This window comes from Aethalodelphis obliquidens, unplaced genomic scaffold, assembly GCF_003676395.1.
Source record: "Aethalodelphis obliquidens isolate GAN/ISIS:26980383/991018 unplaced genomic scaffold, ASM367639v1 scaffold3, whole genome shotgun sequence".
Classification (NCBI taxonomy): domain Eukaryota; kingdom Metazoa; phylum Chordata; class Mammalia; order Artiodactyla; family Delphinidae; genus Aethalodelphis; species Aethalodelphis obliquidens.
In genome coordinates, this window is record NW_020837947.1 from 45,623,592 (window position 1) to 45,642,092 (window position 18,501).

Genomic DNA, 18,501 nt, shown 5'->3' on the forward strand with positions numbered 1-18,501 from the left:
GAGAGAGAGAGAGAGAGGGAGGGAGGGGGAGAGAGAGAGAGAGAGAGAGAGAGAAACTATCTGTTGTGTTGTATTCCCGAGTTCAGCATAGGTTCCCAGCTTGAAGATAGAAATCATTTTTAAGATTATATGAAAAAATAAGAGGATGGAAAGGGGAAAACTATCTGTTGAACATGACCATGTTGGTGCACTTAGCCTTTCACACTGAATTATTTTTTTGGTTTCAAAACACTTCTTAATATTAGTTTTATGTTTTGATTTAAATTAAATAAAAATATCTCATGTTTTATGAACACATGTGGCCGTTAATGTCCGTTGTATATTAAAATACAAAGTAATATACATTAGCCTTAGAAGATTCTGTTTGGCTTTCATAAAGTGGATGTTTCTCCTCACTGCATGCTGAAGTTGATATTTTGCTTCTCTGCAGCTAAGTATACGACAGTTTTGGCCACATGGTAACTCAGCAGAATGACCCATATACTGACTATATCATGACGCTCTTCCAGATTCAACTGTTTCTTAAAAGGACACAACTGCAGGATTAAGCCCTGAATACTCAATATGACACACTTGGAAAGTCATCCAACTCACCATATCAGAGTCACAGACATGGTGCACACTTATCCAAAGTTAATGTATCCAACATCTCTTTTCACTGATTATTGGATAACACTAGCATGAAAGTCTCTGGTATTTTCCACCTGACCTTTGCTACTTTAAATGTGGCCAGCCCTCCCTCACACTGCATTGTGACTGGCGTATAAAAGCCAATAGAAGATATCATCAACAACTGTCACCAACAACTTCCTAGTTGGTATGACTACCACTCGCTACTACCACATCTGTAAAGAACTCCAGGCCTTCACCATGCCGGAAACAGGTGTATCTCTAAGACTTGACTTCCTCTCTGCATCTTGCCTCCCCTGCTTCTGTCCCTTCTTATCTCTCCACACTCCCACAGCTTTGGCTTCTCTTTGCTCAGCCTGCGGCTACTGCAAGGGGGCTCATTTTTTATCTGCTTGTAAAGCCAAGCATTAATTTTGCAAAACTGATCTGTCCCATATTTTAGCCTCTTCCTGTTTGAAATTAATCTATATAACAGCTTGCAAAGCCTTTGGAGCCAAGCTTTTGCACAAAGCTCCATCCGTACTGTTATGCACTGTGCTGCTAAGTCACCATATCAGTGTCACCTGCCCTGTCACCTAACCGACAGGGCAATAGCAACTTGAACTTAGAAATTTAGGCTTCTTTCTTTCTCCATCTAAAGTACCAGGTTGGTGTGCAAGAAAGGTGGCTTGGAGGCATGATAGTATGAACCATGGGATTATTAACTCTTGGGATCCCACTGAAAATCCTTTAAAATATTTGCCTTTTATACCTTTTGTCTGTTCCTTCCTGAAACTTTCTGCCCTCCAGCACACCATTTTTACATAGCAGAAGGGATGATATTGGACCCGTTGAAAGGCTGGTTGTGCTGTTTAGTTAACCCATCTGGAGGCTGGTATAGAGGAAGAATCAAGCTTGCCCTTAGCTCTGCTCGGTCAGTACCTGGCCCCGCTGCCTGCTGTTCAACAACTTACCCTGACCCATTCCTTAAGGAACTTGGCAAGAGAGAGCAGAAAACCCTCCTTTGTTTGTTTTGCATTCATTCATTAGAGGTAAACTGCTGACCTACTAGCTGCAAAGCATTGAGCTTCACCATGAGGGTCACAGAGAAATATGACATCTGGTCCCTGTTCTTAGGTGGTCACCTCTGTTCGTGTGCTTCCTGCCCTCTGGACTCACAATCTAATAGGTAAGCTACAGAAAGGAATTTCTCCTCTGGAACCATCTACTGAATTATAAAAGCTGGGGGAGTTGGAATTAAGCACCTTTTCTAGATTTGCTTTCTTTCATCGCCCTAAGCTCACCTCTCTGGCAGCCAAATTGTACTGTTTAGCATCTCCTGAACCCACCCTGCCTGCAAAACTCATGGAAGGGCCGCCTTCTACACCTGGCACTCCACTCTGTCTCCCATCACTAGGGATATATCCATTCTATCTAAAGGCCTATTTCAAATATGTTTTCCTTTTGTCTGGATAAAATTCTTTTTGCCTGGGGACTCAGAGAAAGTGACAGAAAAAAACAATAAACTTTGGAGTCTAAAGGATCTCATTCTGCACTTGGGGTCTACTGCTTACTAAACATGCCCCATTGGAAAAGTTAGGGGGCCTCTCTGACCCTCAGTTTCAACATCTGCAAAAGAGTTAAGGCTTTTTGATGAGCTAGTTCACATAAATGGCCTAGCACAGTGTCTGGCACTCAGTGGGCATTTCCCGAATGCTAATCAGCATCTCTTCTTGGAGACCTCCACTATTAAATTCTGTTTTGTGTCTTCGTTTGCAGGATTATCTCCTGTCTTAGACTCCACGTTGTTTAATAATAGGCACTACAGTTTATTCACGCAGGATTCTCTGCAACTTTGCACAGTGCTTTGTACCCAGCAGATGCTCAGGCACATTGGATACATCAACGTGTTACTGTAAAAATACAAATAATCCTAGGTCTGTAAAGAGCAAGCCTGGGCACAAAGCTCAGGTCCTTTAAAGCCTTTGCTGTGCTCAGCAAGGTTCTTGAGGGTAGGGTAGCTGCAGGGGGAAAGTGGCAGACTACATGTGCAGGCTCACGTAATTTAGGGCCCCAGGGTGACCTCTTCCTGGGTCACACACATGATGAATCAGGAAAAGAGAGAACAGAGATGAGGCCAGCTGCTCTCAGATCCTTAGACATTCCAAACAAGAGGGAGAGACTCAGTTTTTCCTGATTAATCTTTGATGATTTATTCTTTAGACATCATTTAAAAGGAGCATTTTAAAGTAAATTAAGTGAACTCCCATGACCTTTTACCCTACTTATATCATCAAAAGAAACTAGATCTTGAATTTTTAAAAACTCTCTATTTTCTGTGACTTACAAACTACTGAGGAATCTCAGTTGGGTTTTTTTTTTTTTAAATTATAAATACAAATCCAGCCTTTTCAGCAGTAAGTTGAAACATCCAAAGTTTGAAAATCCCAATTTTAGTCAATAGGTGCTGAGTGAGGGGTGTCATAGGGATGGAAATGATGAATATATAATCTAAGACATACAAAAATGGGAAAGCATTTGTTGCCTTCAAAACAGCCATTTCCCCTCTACCATGCTGGCCTGATAATATTCCTGCGTTTATCCCGCTCCAATATGACTTGGGTAAATTCTCATTAGTATAAGCTGGCATTTTTCAAAGTGCAGGTAGCCGTCTATTAGTGAGTTCTAAAATCAACTTAGTAGTTGGAATCAGGATTTCTTAAAAATTAGTAGAATAGAGTAATATTGAGAGTAAAATAGAGTAGAAAATATCTAAATGTATTGCACAATAAGGATGAATTTTATTTTATGAATTTTTCATTTCTGTGTTATGTATGTATTATGAAGCATATTTACTCATGTGCTGAGTTGGGGTGTACGATGTATTTTTCACTGTGGTCCTATCTCAGAAACTTTGGAAACTGTTGAATCTGGCCTCACGGTGCTTTGTTTACAAATTTCCCTGTGATGGTAATATAGCTCTGGCCAATGAGATGTCAAGGGAAGTCTGATGGGGAAGGTTGAGTATGGATAGGGATATGGGAGAATATTCTTCTCTCAAAAGCATCATGCACAGTGGAGCTACTGTCCTTTCTTTCACTGGATGTTGTTATATCTGTACATGCTTCCTGGAACTGAGGCAACGACTGGCAAACACAAAAGGAGCTCATGTGAGATCATGTTGAATATAGCAGATTAAGAAGATGGAAGGAATCTGGGTCCTAGGTTTGATGTTAAGCTGTGATATTAAATACCTCTGGAACTATCCTACCTCTGGGCTTGTTATATGAGATCATACATCCCCTTACTATTTAAGCCACTTGAGTTAGTTTTTTGTTACAGCTTAAATAACCCTAAAAGATAAAGATTATTTTAGGAAGTGCAAGTAAATCAAACACTGGTGTATAGGGCCCGTGGAAGGAAAGCCTGGAAAGGTACTCTGGGTCAGATCATGATGGATTTTGAATTCCAGGCCCAAGCACTGGTTCTGACTCAGTGCAGGCTTATAGTTGTGAGTATAGACTTGGAGTGGTCCGTCTGGGCTCAATCTTTGTTTTCTACTTGTTAGCTGGGTTACTTTGGGAAAGTGATTATTTTAAGCAGTAATGTTAGAGTGTTAATCTGGTGTCATTGTCCAGAGTAGGCCAAAAGTTGGAAGAAATGGGCAGCAGTGAGACTGGTCAGAAGACTGTTGTAACAATCTAGTGGTGAAAAATGAGGGCTTATGCTCTGGAGATGGTAAAGGAAACCGATAGGAAGGGAAGGATGCAGGAGCTACTAAGAAGGTGGACTTGGTGATAGACTGGATATGGGAGATGGGGTTGAGGAAGGAGTCAAATCTAGCTGTATGATTTCAGTGCTGGAAGTCTGGAGTGGGGAAGGGATGATGTGTGTGGTGGGGTAAGAATAGGGAGTGGGCAGGGGAAATGACTTCCCAAGATCCCCTTTATGGGTTGAGACTCGATTTACTTATAATTTCCTCATCCAAAACCCCATTTTATGGATGATGTACCAAAATTCTGAGAAGTTAAGGAGCTTCTGCTAAGTGATATAATCAATGACAAAGCCACAATTTCATTCCAGGCCATTTTTACTTTAAATATCTTGAGAGCCACTCATGACCAGGACAAGAAATAGAGGAATCATGAGGAAGTGAAAAGGTTTTAGAGAGAAGACAGAGTTCAAACTATACATCCATAATACAGATAGGAAATAAAGGAGAGAGAGCAGATAGGGCTTAAAGACAGATCTTTTTAGAATGATGGGTTTTTTAATTGAGAAAAAAAAGTGGGGTGAGAAAACAAAGGCAAGTAGTGAAGACAGAGGAGTATGAAAGGTGGCTGGAAGGAACATTAGGATGGTCCGGATGTAGGGAATTCCAAGGGAAAAGTGTGTAGTCAGAGATCAGGATCCATAATGTTGCTGCTTGAGAGATTAAGAGAGTTAGGGGCTGAGAAAAGGGTACCAAATACAACAGTAAGTGGCCTTTTGTGGGTGACTTTCAAGCAAGAAATCCCAATAAGCTTGGCAAACATATGTGCTTGATTATAGGATATACGAGTGCGTGGAGGAGGAATTGTGGGACCATTAATGAAAGGTCTCAATGGTAAGTAAAGATTTAACAAAAAAGGAAAGATCTTTCCTTGTTTAAAGTAGAAAGAAGGGAAAATAATTTGAAGATAGCTTAGAAAAGAATAATAATTGAAGAAGTCCAGAGAAAGTTAAAGTTAAAGAGACAGAAAAGAGGAAGAAGAAGGAAGAGGAGGAAAGACAAGAGAGTATGGAGGGAATCTGTGTATAAACTGCTTTGTAATCCAAAAGAGGTGAGTACAAATATGAGTGAGTAGCATCTGGGGGGCAAAGGAAATTGCAGGCTGTGACTTTTTCCTGCAACACGTAATGCCTTCAGGAGAAGGTGAGGAGAAAATAGGCTTTGGAATTTGCAACCAGAGACTAGGGCAAATGGTGCAAGAATATTAGTGAAAGCAGCGCTGAAGTGATGTTGGAGGCCATTTTCCTGCAACAAGTTCCAAATGGCACAGTCAGTGGAAAGCACTCAGAATTCTAGCCGTGGCTCTGCTCTAATTAGTTGGAAAGTCAATTTTTTTTTTAACCATAAGGACATTACTTTCTTTCATCTATATAATGCGACACATTGGCTAGGCTTCTTACAGTTTGTTGTGGAAATTCAATAAGATGACACAGATGATGATGATGATGATGATAAATAACAGTAATAATAATAGCAGCTGCATCTAAATATTATTTGGCTCTTTCTATGGTGGACCAGACACAGTTATAGCTTTCTACATATATTATCTCATTTAACCCTCCCATCATTTCTGTGAGGTTTCTATATTTTGCCCCCCAGTTTACAGCAGAAACTCAGATATAGTGAACTTAGTTGCCTAAATTTAACAACTAACAAGTGACAGAGCCAGAATTCAACCTAGGTAGCCTGACTCCAGATAAAGAATTTTGAAAATCTAAAGCCTTATTTTTTGCCATGTATTATTACAAGAGAAATAAAGTCTTATATTCTTAAAACATGGTCTAAACAAATTACAACAGAGGATATTTTTCAAATTTATTTATTTATTTTCATTACTATGGTTTCTGTTTTGCTAATCCCATTGGCTCTTGATTACATTGTGTTTCCATAGTTTTGTTGTTTTCCCACTTAGAAAACAGCACCTCCCATCTTCCTGTAGTTTCCTAAGGACAATAAATGTCTGAAGTTGTTCGGTGGTATTTGTTTCTGTGAGCAGCAGCATAGTTGCTCTGGGAAGGATGCTTCTCCTCTGATTGGCGGGGATAGCAGCTGCTGCCTCAAGCTTGCTGGCTGACCCTGAGCCGATTGGTATTAGGCAAAGGTGATGGAATTGAAAGGGAATCCAGATGTTCCTCAACTTACCATGGGGCTACATCACAGTAAACCCAGTGTAAGTTGAAAAGCATTTAATACACCTAACCGACCAAAAATCATAGCTTAGCCTCGTTTACCTTAAATATGCTCAGAACACTCACATTAGCGGTTAGTTGGGCAAAATTGTCTAACAAAAAAGCCTATTTTATAATAAAGTGTTGAATTTCTCATGCCGTTTATTGAATACAGTTCTGAAAGTGAAAATCAGAGTGGTTGTATGAGTCCAGAGTGGTGAATGCATGGGTTGTTTACCCTCGTGATTGCGTGGTTGACTGGGGGGACATGCCTAGTGACCACTGCTCGGCATCAGGAGAGAGTATCTACTGCATATCGCTGGCCTGAGAAAAGGTCAAAATTCACAATTCCATGTCCAGTTTCTACTGAATGTACATTGCTTCTGCACCATCATGAAGTCAAGAAATTATAAGTTGAACCATCATAAAATTGGGGACCGCCTGTATAGCTCTTTAAAAGCTAGAGGGAATTCTTTGCTATTTCATAAAAATGTGGAGTCAAATTTTGAATGGGTTTCCTCATAGCATCATTTTAATGACTTCTGCTTCAAGTAGTCTTTGGGCTAAATTGCAAGCAAATTGGGTAGGGTGGGTGATATTTTACATGAAGACTCGCTGTACAGCACCAGCACAGGATGCCAGACTGTTAATCAAAGGCTTACAAGGCTGTTCCAAAGAGCCCGCCGTGCCTGGTAGGATAATCACTGCTTTCAATACTGCAACAGCTGTAGAAGCCTATTTGTAATATCTTCAAACTCAATTGGCTATAGTTTGGAATTGCAGTAGCTACCTGGGAATTTGATCAAAAGAAAGGTTAAAAAAGTTGTCAGGGTGACATCCTCTGTTAGCATCATGAAGAAAGCAGAAATACAGCTTAATCACTGCATTGTATCTACCCACCTCGGGGGCAGAGATGGGGACTCAGACAGTGACACAAGGCCAATTTGGAACTGGCCGTGATAGAGTCAACAGATAATAAGCCGGTGCTCTGGATTCGTGGGGTTTGTAACTCCTGTAAGGTGCTGTCAGAAGATTTTCTTTTCCGTTTCCACACATCCTCTCATGTACAGCCACAGTCCCAGAGCAGTGTTCTCCAGGGTGAACAATGATGTTTTGAGACTTGGAAAAGGCACGTTTTCTCTCTCTAACCTTGTTCATATATTTTTAAGAGAAGCTTCGGTCCCCCAAAAAAAGTTATTGATTCAGAGCCACAGGAACTAGAGGATAAATAGTAAAAACCGAGTGGAATCCAGGCAGCAAGGACAGCGACATGGACATCAGCCCACACAGGGGTCTCATAGAGGGTTAGGCACCTATGCAGTGTCTTCAGTGATAGGACAATGCAGGCCCAACTGAAGGAAAGTCAGTGGCAACCTCAAAGGGCCTCAATGATGTGAAAACACAGCCTGGCTTTTCCTGTGGCAGTGCTGCCTCCTACTTAGTGTTTAGCTTGCTTCTAAAATATGTTTGTTTAAAATCTATTTCCACGCTTTTTTCTTAGGGTCTACTCCACATTTTTGTCAAAAAATGGAATATTACATCAGACGTAATGAAAAAAACACCTCTAATATTAGGCTGTAAGCATATTGATACAAAGGGCTTGATCCCAGCTCCTGCAAATCTTTACTGAAGATTGTTGGGAATGCTGTAGGCTTGCTCTTTTTGACATTTCAGGGGTTCTGCTGACTTTTCCTACATAATAGATTTTCTTAGATGTTAGCTAGTTTGATACTATATGGAATTTACTTAGGAATATTGTGTGTTTTCATACTCTGGAATTCAGGCTAAGCTTGCTTTATAATGTATTCTGAAAATAATATTCTATTTCTGATCCTACCCCCAGACTCTTCCAATAGATTTGGGCTAAAAGAGCTGAAGTCATGACTGAATGCTCTTCCTCTCATCTTGTTTCCATACGCTACATGTCAGACCATAAACCAAGGCTAGATAGACTCTAGATTGTTCCAATCCTAAAATGAACCCTCTAAAATTTTCAAGTCTTATTTTTTGTTTGCAGATAGTCTCACATAAACACATATTTGTACTACATGTTGTAACTTCTTTTTCTATATCTTAGTACTTCTGCTTTTCAATATAATTACTATTATATTTAAGTTCCTGTGAAGGCAGAGGCTTACTTTGGTTACAGATGTGTCTCCTTCGTTTTTTAAAAATATTAATCAGATTGTGGCACTTCCTTGCTTAAAACTCTTTATTGGTTTCCCCTTATGTTGGGTAAAAGCCCAAATTCTCTCCATGGGTCTAAGGACCTGCATGATGTAGACTTGCTCTTCATTCAAAGAGGGCTCTTTCCACTTCTGCATGCTCTTTCCCCCCTCAGAGTTTTCATACATGCTGGTCCCTCAATCTGGAATGCTCCTTTGCGAGGATGACTTCCTCTTATTTAAAAGTCACATTTTCAGCTACGTCTTCCCCAACCATCCTATTTAACTAGATTTCTCCCTCTCTTCCAGGAGGCCCATCCCCATTTTCTGTATTTCAGCAACAACTTTGTTTCCTTAGGAATACTTAACCATAGTTCATTTATCTTCTTCTTTATCATCTGTCTTCGCCGCTTAGCCATGAGATCTATGAGGTCAGGGGCCACATGCCTGGGATATTCCTAGAGCTTAGCAGAGTACATGGCACATGGTAGGTATTCAACAACTAATTGTTGAATGAATACATGAGCTTGGGTGGGATGTGACGATAAATGTATCACGTATTTGTCATCATCAGTGTGGAGGAATAGAAAGAGACAAAATTAGAGAGGTGAGTTGAGTCCAGATTATAATAACCCTTAGTAGTATTCTGTAGTAGGTCAGGGGGCTAATGTCACCTGGTCTGTATTTTAGAAAGACTGATCTGGCAAAAATACAGCCAGCTTGATTGTAGTAGAAAAATAGCCTTAGGGACACCAGTAATAGTATGAGGTGGAGAAGACTGAAATTAAGAAAAGTGTTTTAGATAAGGAGCAGTGTTGATTAAAAACTTTGATTTGGTAAGGCAGGTAGACAAGAGAAAAAAACCAAACTCCTTCTTTTGATGGCTATTTTATTCAAAATATAAGTTTTAGGGAGCTTGTTAGGGAAAATGGAAGGAAAAAAATTACCCCTTGTCCCGACTCTCCATCCTGAGGAGTTATCTTCAAAGATATGACTTGATGTAGTTCAGCATCAGTTCAGTACTTTTGTTCCATAGAAGATCTTCTGCTCATGTCTGGGATAAGAAACTTAAACAGCTATTTAATTGATTTTTTTTTTTTTTAAAGATCCTCTAATGTCTCCCAATACAGAGTCAAATGAACTGAAATATATTTTATTTTTGAACCTTTTTTTATGGAATATTGTGGGAAAGGAGGGCTAGGCTGTTTTCCTTTGGGAAAGGTGGTCTTGGTTTTGGTGGAATATAGGATTTTGAGTTGTATGTCCTAGGCTTGAGTTCTGGCTCTTTCCTGCACTAACTAGGTACGTTTGGACATGTCATTTAACCACTCAGAACCCTGTTTTCTGATCTATAAAGTGGAAATGAATCATAACCTAACTTACAGTAAATACTTTTAAACTAGAAGATACTTTACGAACCCTCATGACCAAGAATCACAGATACTCTGCATCTCCATCTTGCCCCACATAGCTACATATCAGCATTCTAACTTCTATTTATCCAGAGATTAGTGGAAGGGGATTTACAGATATAAAGGTAGAGAGGAAGAAATGGAGAAATAGAACACATCAACCAGGCTAGTGTGTCCAGGGAATGGTAGACCAGTAGTATAGTGCTTGTGGGCAGCACACTTACCTTTACAATTAAAATCATCAGGAAAGTATTAGCACCAGATAGTAAATGATTAAATATTGTAATTTTTAGAACGTTTTTTGGGGGTAGGGAAAATTTGTGAGGGTATGGTGGTTAGGGAAGGAAGGAGAGAATCTTCCTGTCATGTTATTGTTATTGACAACAGTACTATCACTGTAAGGCAATGGTTTCTAAACTCTTGGGTCAGGGACTTTTTGGAGTCTCTGATGAGAGGAATGGAGTCTAGAAAAATCCCCATGTACATATTCAATCCCAGTTTTGCCTTCAAATCACCTGAAGTCTGTCTAGAGAGGTGGTGATCTGCGGACACCAGGGTAAGAGACCTGGCCATAAGGCAGCAATTGAACTTTCTCTTTTTATGCATCACTCTGTTTTCTATTTTGTTTTGTTTTAATTTAATTTTCAATGGGATTATTCCCCTGGGCCATAAGCAGTCACGAAGGGCCTGGCATTGTGCTAAGAACTTCCTCAATCCTTAACAGTAATCAATCCTACAGGGTAATGGGGTTTGTGGTGGGTTTTTATGTAACATTGACTAATGACCAAGTCAAATGTTTCGGATTGCTCCTGGATGAGTCTGGGGAACCTGATTATAGGTTCTAACAGGAGACCATCAGCTACTTGATGCCTTTCACCACAGATTATAATGTACCCCTTGGTCAAGGCTACCCTTTTCTATGAGGTGTACCCCTTAGCACCACCTGGGACGGGTCTGCACAGCACAGAGGAGGAAAGACCACTCTTAGAGTATTCTCACATCTGGGGTACCTTACAATATGTCAGACCACCATTAAACCCAAGGCGTGTGGGTGTGTGTATTTTAAAAAATGGGAAGAGTTTTGCTCTTCAAATTGAAAGAACAACAAAAAATGCCTGAGTTTTACTGAGATCAGAAAAATTTCTCAAAGATTTGTTTTTCCAGGTCATTAGAATTTCAATTCCTGACTTAGAAAAAGGATGCATATGTCTATATTTATTCTGGTACCTCTTACAATAATAGATGTTTAACTTTGATAAAACCTGTCATCAATTCCCAGGAAGCAAGCTATTTCTAGAAAAAGTGCACAGATATTCTCTAAATAAGTTAAGTGTATAAATGGTTGAAATGCTAAAATTGAGGGATTCTGTGTTTATGATTAATGCTGATATTTGAAGCAACTTTACAGAAGCACATATAATTGGAAAAATAGGTTTATTTGGGGAAAATCAAAGTATTTATTAGTAAAGTTCTCTGAGATACTTAGATGAAAGACACTGTAGAGGTATAAAATATCATTATTGTTATTATCATCATAATTAATAGCTAGTCTAGTACGCTAACGATTTTATTAAATTGCTTTATTAGTATTACATGCATTAACTTTTTGTACGTGATTGCAATTAGGGCATTAGAAACTGCTGATTTGGGTTAACTCTGGGAACAAAAAGAAAGCAAGTCAACCAAGCATTGCCAAACGAAAAAACTCTTTAAGATGAGCACATTTTCCATGCCTTAAGGATACTTTCATATTTATTTCTAAATCTACCCTTTCATGTAAATTAACATCCCAGAATGGAAGGTTGGTTATATCAGAGAAAAACAGAAATTATGCTAGATCTCATAGTACAAGATAACTCTAGTATTTATGGATAATGACCATAGTTCAGGCTCCATTAAATTTGAATTTTAGCAGATCATGTCAAAAGAAATGACATTATCTTGTTCAAAATCAGAAAACCCAGTGACTCTGAAATTGGTTCTTTGGAATAGGTCCATATGGTTAGTTAATGTGATTGGCTGCTATCTGGGTGGTGTTCTGGAAAGCAAATTTGCTTTTTCTACAAAGAAAAACCGGATTCCAAATATTCCCATAGTTCTTTTACTGCACATTGATATTTCGCTCTACTTTCCATTTTTTGTGGACACAGCCATTTTGAATGATGACATGTTCAGATAAAGTAATAGTTTTCCTGAAAGAATGATTATACCTCCAAGTGAAAAATCCAACTTGGAAAAAAAGAAATGGTCAGCAATATAAAGCAGAGAATATGGCTTTTAAAGGAAAGTTTTGAGTCACTAAAGAAAAAGAAAAAAAGAGAGACAATTCCTATTAGTTACAAACTGATTAATTAAAAAACCTGTGTTAGAAGAAGTACAAAATAATTGTAAAAAATGTTACAAGCCATCTTTCATGAACTTCCTTGTTATCAAGGCTTGGATGCATGATTTTACTACTCAGAAGCTGCATTACAAGTGTCGACAGCTAAAACACAATAGACCAAAAAAAAAAAAAACCCCCAAAACTGTCAAGTGGAGCATATTGACAAACTAAAATTTCAAAATTAAACAATGTTTTAAGGAAAAATCCCACCTTTAATTTAAAAATTGTTTTATGAAAACTTTCAAAAATAAACCAAAGTGTTTTCCTGCTTTAGAAAATAAAGTCAGTCTAGTCAAGAGTTTCTTTGATAATTGAAATGTCCAAAAGTATCTAAAGATCATTATTTTAAAAATAAATTTAATGTTCAAGATGGTAGATCTATTACAGCAGTGGTTTTTCAAATTGGAATTCTGATGTGTTCTTCAGTGTGTGGAAGTTCTATGAGAACTTTTTCTGGTTTTGTGTTTTCATTTCACTTAATTAAAAAATGTATATGCGGTGTATGGCAGATCACCTGAAGACAGCTGTATAGACTCAGGCTTGCTATTTGTGTTACTATTGTTTCAGTGCTGAAAGATCACCTAAATAGTCAGTGTCTAATCCTTCATGTCCTGTGTCCAGTCTCATGTCAAAACAGCAATTGTCGCAAGATAGCCATCAAGATGAATTCTTTTTGCCAGTTGTAATAACAGAACTTTTCTTTTACAACCATGATTTGCAATAGAAAAACTATTTTATTGACTAAGACTTTAATTTCTTTTTTCTTTAGTGTTTATTTATTTTTGGCTGCATTGGGTCTTTTTCATTGTGGCATGCAGGATCTTTCGTTGCGGCATGCGGGCTGTTTGCGATGTGCGGGCTTCTCTCTAGTTGTGGCGCACGGGCTCAGTAGTTGTGGTGCGTGGGCTTAGTTGCCCTATAGCATGTGGGATCTTAGTTCCCTGACCAGGGATTGAACCTGCGTCCCCTGCATTGGAAGGCGGATTCTTAACCACTGGACCACCAGGGAAGTCCCAAGACTTTAGTTTCTTAAGTTATTTAAGAAACTGTGAATTTTTATATGATACCATAAAAGTGAAATTGGGTACTTATTGTTATGGAGTCACGAAGAAACTAACAGGAGTGAACTTACTACATAAATAAACTTTATGTTTTTTCTATATGGAGTGCTATGTCAAAGATGGTTTTACCATAACTCGTTAGATAGAAGTCATGGGAGTTTGGGGACTTCCTTCGGCACATAGAAGAGCAGACATGTCCAAACGTATAGAGCCTGAGAGGAAGCAGTCAGCACCATACTCACTATATTCAGGCTGGGAGTAAATGTCAGGTGTGGATCCTTCTTGTCTTTGTATGATGAGGCAACTTGTAAATGTTCAATAGCAGTGAATGCAGAAGCAAATATATGAAAAATATTTTAAAAATTCAATGAAATTAATTTTTTTGCATTATTATATTTGGGGGTTTACTATTGAATTTTATCAATAATGGATTGATGGTGAAGATAAGTTCATTATCAAAATTTTCCCTTTTGAAGGTGATTGTGCAATACTGAAGGTCGAGGAAAACTGATATAGAGGAATTCAATTTAAGTTAAACTCACTCTTTTTTTTTTTTTTTTTTTTTGCGGTATGCGGGCTTCTCACTGTTGTGGCCTCTGCTGTTGCGGAGCACAGGCTCCGGACGTGCAGGTTCAGCGGCCATGGTTCACGGGCCCAGCCCGCTCCGCGGCATGTGGGATCTTCCCGGACCGGGGCACGAACCCGTGTCCGCTGCATCAGCGGGCGGACTCACAAGCACTGCACCACCAGGGAAACCCTAGACTCACTGTTGAACAAACCATTAAAGTTGTTTGAAATACACAAGCAAACCTTGATAACAGTATTTTCCTTCCTTCCTTCCTTCCTTCCTTCCTTCCTTCCTTCCTTCTTTTCTTCCTCCCTCCCTCCCTCCCTCCCTCACACCCCTTTTCCCTCCCTCCCTCCCTCCTTCTCTTTTTCTCTATCTCCCTCTATCTTTTCTCTTTCTTTCTCTCCTCCTTACCCCTTTCTCCCGAAAGTTAAGAAGAGCAAGATAACATTCAGTTGTTAATTCTGGATAATCAAGATGTTATTTATTAAACTAAAAGAATTTCTAACACAAATGTTAGGTACATTTTCTTTTTCCTTGAGTCTTTAAGTATCAAGAATGGTTTGAGTTTCAGGACATTTGGGCCACACTTTTTTTTCCCTACTGATTTACTCAGATCCTACTCATGTGAAGACTTAGCAAGTTGATATGAAATTAGAGTTCATTACTCTTCAGAGATCCAGGTGTTCCTGGAAACAACTCCCACTGGAAGCTTAACTCTTTAAAGAGATAAATTCAGTTCAGTTCGATAAGTAATATTTGAGAATGCACTATGCACAAGACACTACACTAAGCCCTGGGGATTAAAAAAAAAAACGTTATTTCAGCTGACAAGGAACCTAGAATCTGGTGTGGGACATTAATACAGAGAAAGGAAAGGTAAAAATATTTTCCATTACAATTTTAAAAACATATTTGCATAATTTACGTTGATCTACTAGTGGTTCTTAATACTTTTTACAAAAACTTTCTGGCATTTTTTTAAAACTAGGTTTCTGAACTTATAAAAGGGTAATATCTATTTTACTAGTTTCCCAGTGTGAGAGAAGAGGCATCGTTATTACATATGATATTCTTTGCAAGATGAAAATAGCCTCAGGCTGGGACTAATGGATAATAGTGAAAGTAAAATAAGTAAAAAGTGAAACTGTGATGAAAGAAGGCTGAGTCCCACATGGACACATTAGCTAGTGCTGAATGACAAATGATAACAGTGTTTGGTCCTTTTCAGTCCTGTTGGCAGGCACAGGAATGCGGAGCTCAGGCAGCCCCAGGTGGTGTGAGCCATTAAGGAGATGTTCCTGAAACAATCTCTACATTAAAGCCCAAATAGTATAGTGCAGATTTTTTTAAACTTTTTGTTTTATATTGGAGTATTGTCAGTTAACAATGTTGTGACAGTTTCAGGTGCACAGCAAAGGGACTCAGCCATACGCATGCATGTATTCGTTCTCCCCCAAATTCCCCTCCCATCCAGGCTGCCACATAACACTGAGCAGAGTTCCCTGTGCTATACAGTAGGTCCTTGTTGGTTATCCATTTTAAATAGAGCAGTGTGTACATGTCGATCCCAAACTCCCTGACTATCCCTTCCCCCCATTTTTCCCCGCTGATAATCATAAATTCGTTCTCTGTGAGTCTGTTTCTGTTTTGTAAATAAGTTCATTTGTATCATTTTTTAGATTCCGCGTATAAGGGATATCATAAGATATTTCTCTTTCTCAGTACAGATTTTTAAAACAAGAAAACTAAAAACTAAACCTTAAAATAACATGGCTCTCAATTATTTTGCTTTGATTTAAAAAAATGCTCAATATTAATGGAAGGAGGAATATTTAATCCACACTTAGAGCAGGACACATAACTTAGTAAAACAGCTATTCGGAGCCAGAAAACAAAACAACAACCACAAAAAAAAACTACCTTCCTGCTATCTCTGTTTATACAATTAGATGTGAATAAGGGCAAGAATATTTGCAGGGTGGATAGTAGAATGAAAGTGATGAGCCCAGAATGTCCTCTTTAGATCTGAGTTCATCAAGTATGTCTTGGTGGGTGGTAGTATCATGGAGAATGTCTGTGGTCAAATAATTTTGAAGAACGTTGGGATAAATAAAGCTAAACAGACTTGTTTACTGTAGGACTTTTTTGAGCCTTGCTGATGTGTCCTGTAACTCTCCAGGAGGGAAACATGTTATAGAGCATTCCCCAAATGCATTCAAGTGTGGAACACTTTTAGAAGAGCTCACAGGGGAAGCAAGTCCTTGGGGCACAGTTCTCTGTTAGTATTGAGCACGTGGAAAACACAATTATGGCTCTTTATCTTAAGAGAAAAGAAGTTAAGCCAATTTAATTATCTCCTGGGTCCAAAGTGCAGTTAGGTAGGTGCTTGATATGTGTCATCTCATTTTATCCTGATCTCTGTGGTATATTGTTACTCTTCCCCTGCCATGGCCCCCACCATCCCCCCCATTCCCAGCTGAAGATTAGGAAACTGAGGATCTAAGAGGTTAAATATTGTGTTCTGGTAAACCAGTAAGATTTAGACTGGGATTAAAATTTATAGTTTTTTTTTTAAAGCATGAATTTTGGAAACTTTGAATTGCAACTGGAATAAGTTAAATAAGAAATGAATTGCATCCCACGAGTGATTCGTTGCTGAATTCGAGAAACACCATCGTGTGAAGGTCTGATAGCATAGTGATGAAGAAGATGTGGCTCCCTCCTAAGAACTTAAAGTTTGGTGGGAAAGGCAGACCCATGAATAAGTAATTTCAATGCTATATAGTAAATGATCAAAATAGACTCACACATCTCTTTGCCTTTGTTCATGACATTTTCTCTCCACAAAGTACAGTGAACCTGAGCCCTCAACCCTACACTTTCACACCCATCAGAAGTTTTAAGACTGAATTCCAATGCATGTTCTCTATGAAGTGTTTTCTAGGCACTCTGCTTTTCCTCCACCAAAACCTTATTTTCAAAGTGTGATTTGAGATGTATCTATTTATCTTTCTTTTCAATTGGAAGTGTCTTGAGGGATGATATTATCTCAGATATTCTTATAACCACCAAAATAGTGCTTTGCTTGAATATAGCAGACCCACAGTAAATGTTTCTGTTTGGTTGCTTGGTTGTTTTTGAAATAAACCTTTTATTTATTTATTTATTTATTTGCGGTATGCGGGCCTCTCACTGTTGTGGCCTCTCCCGCCGCGGAGCACAGGCTCGGGACGCGCCGGCTCAGCGGCCATGGCTCACGGGCCCAGCCTCTCCACGGCATGTGGGATCTTCCCGGACCGGGCCACAAACCCTCGTCCCCTGAATCGGCAGGCAGACTCTCAACCACTGTGCCACCAGGGAAGCCCCCTTTGTTTTAAAGTTACATTTTACCATTGTTTCAAAATCATTAATAACATGAACTGTAGCATCAAGAAAATTCTTAGAGGCAAAAAAGGGTAGAATGTTCTTCCTATTTTATTTTTTACCTCCCATCATTTTGTCATTAAGTCATAGAAAAAGAGGAAACGTCAGAGGAAATAGGGCATGGACTATGTAACTCATTAGGAAACCCACAAGAGCCTTCTCGTGAAACTAACAATTCAGTTCGATTAGGAGGCAATTTTAGCAATTACAGAGAGAAAATGAAGAGTAGGAGGAAGTCCCTACAAGTCCCAGGGACATCTAAGAAAGCTGGGGAAAATACGATTATTTTAACCAGTAATAATTAAATCAGCAAGAGTATAGGCATTTACATTTGTCAAACTTTGTTCAGACTTTGGAGACTTTGAAAGAGATTTAAATATATGAAAGGGTCTTTCTTATCTGTTTGTAATTTGAAATTAGTTGACTATTTAAAAAAATAGTTGAAGTAGGGAATCATAATCGTGATATATGTGATTCTTGAACATGTAGCATAATGGGAAGCCTAGTTATTTATTTATAAATTATCAAAACTACATAATGCAGACAAATTTTAAAAAGTAAATATATTGCCTCATATGTTTTATTCTTTAAAAAGAGGAGGTATAGGGCTTCCCTGGTGGCGCAGTGGTTGAGAGTCCGCCTGCTGATGCAGGGGACGCGGGTTCGTGCCCCGGTCCGGGAAGATCCCACATGCTGCGGAGTGGCTGGGCCCGTGAGCCATGGCCGCTGAGCCTGCGCGTCCGGAGCCTGTGCTCCGCAACAGGAGAGGCCACAACAGAGGCCCGCGTATGGCAAAAAGAAAAAAAAAAAAGAGGAGGTATAAACAACTAAGTGTCTCAAGGTAAGTACAGGAATAAATACATAACCAATTTTCTTTTATAGAAAACATTTAGGAACTAGAAAGGTTTCTCAGACCTGTAACTGTTTTGGTTTTACT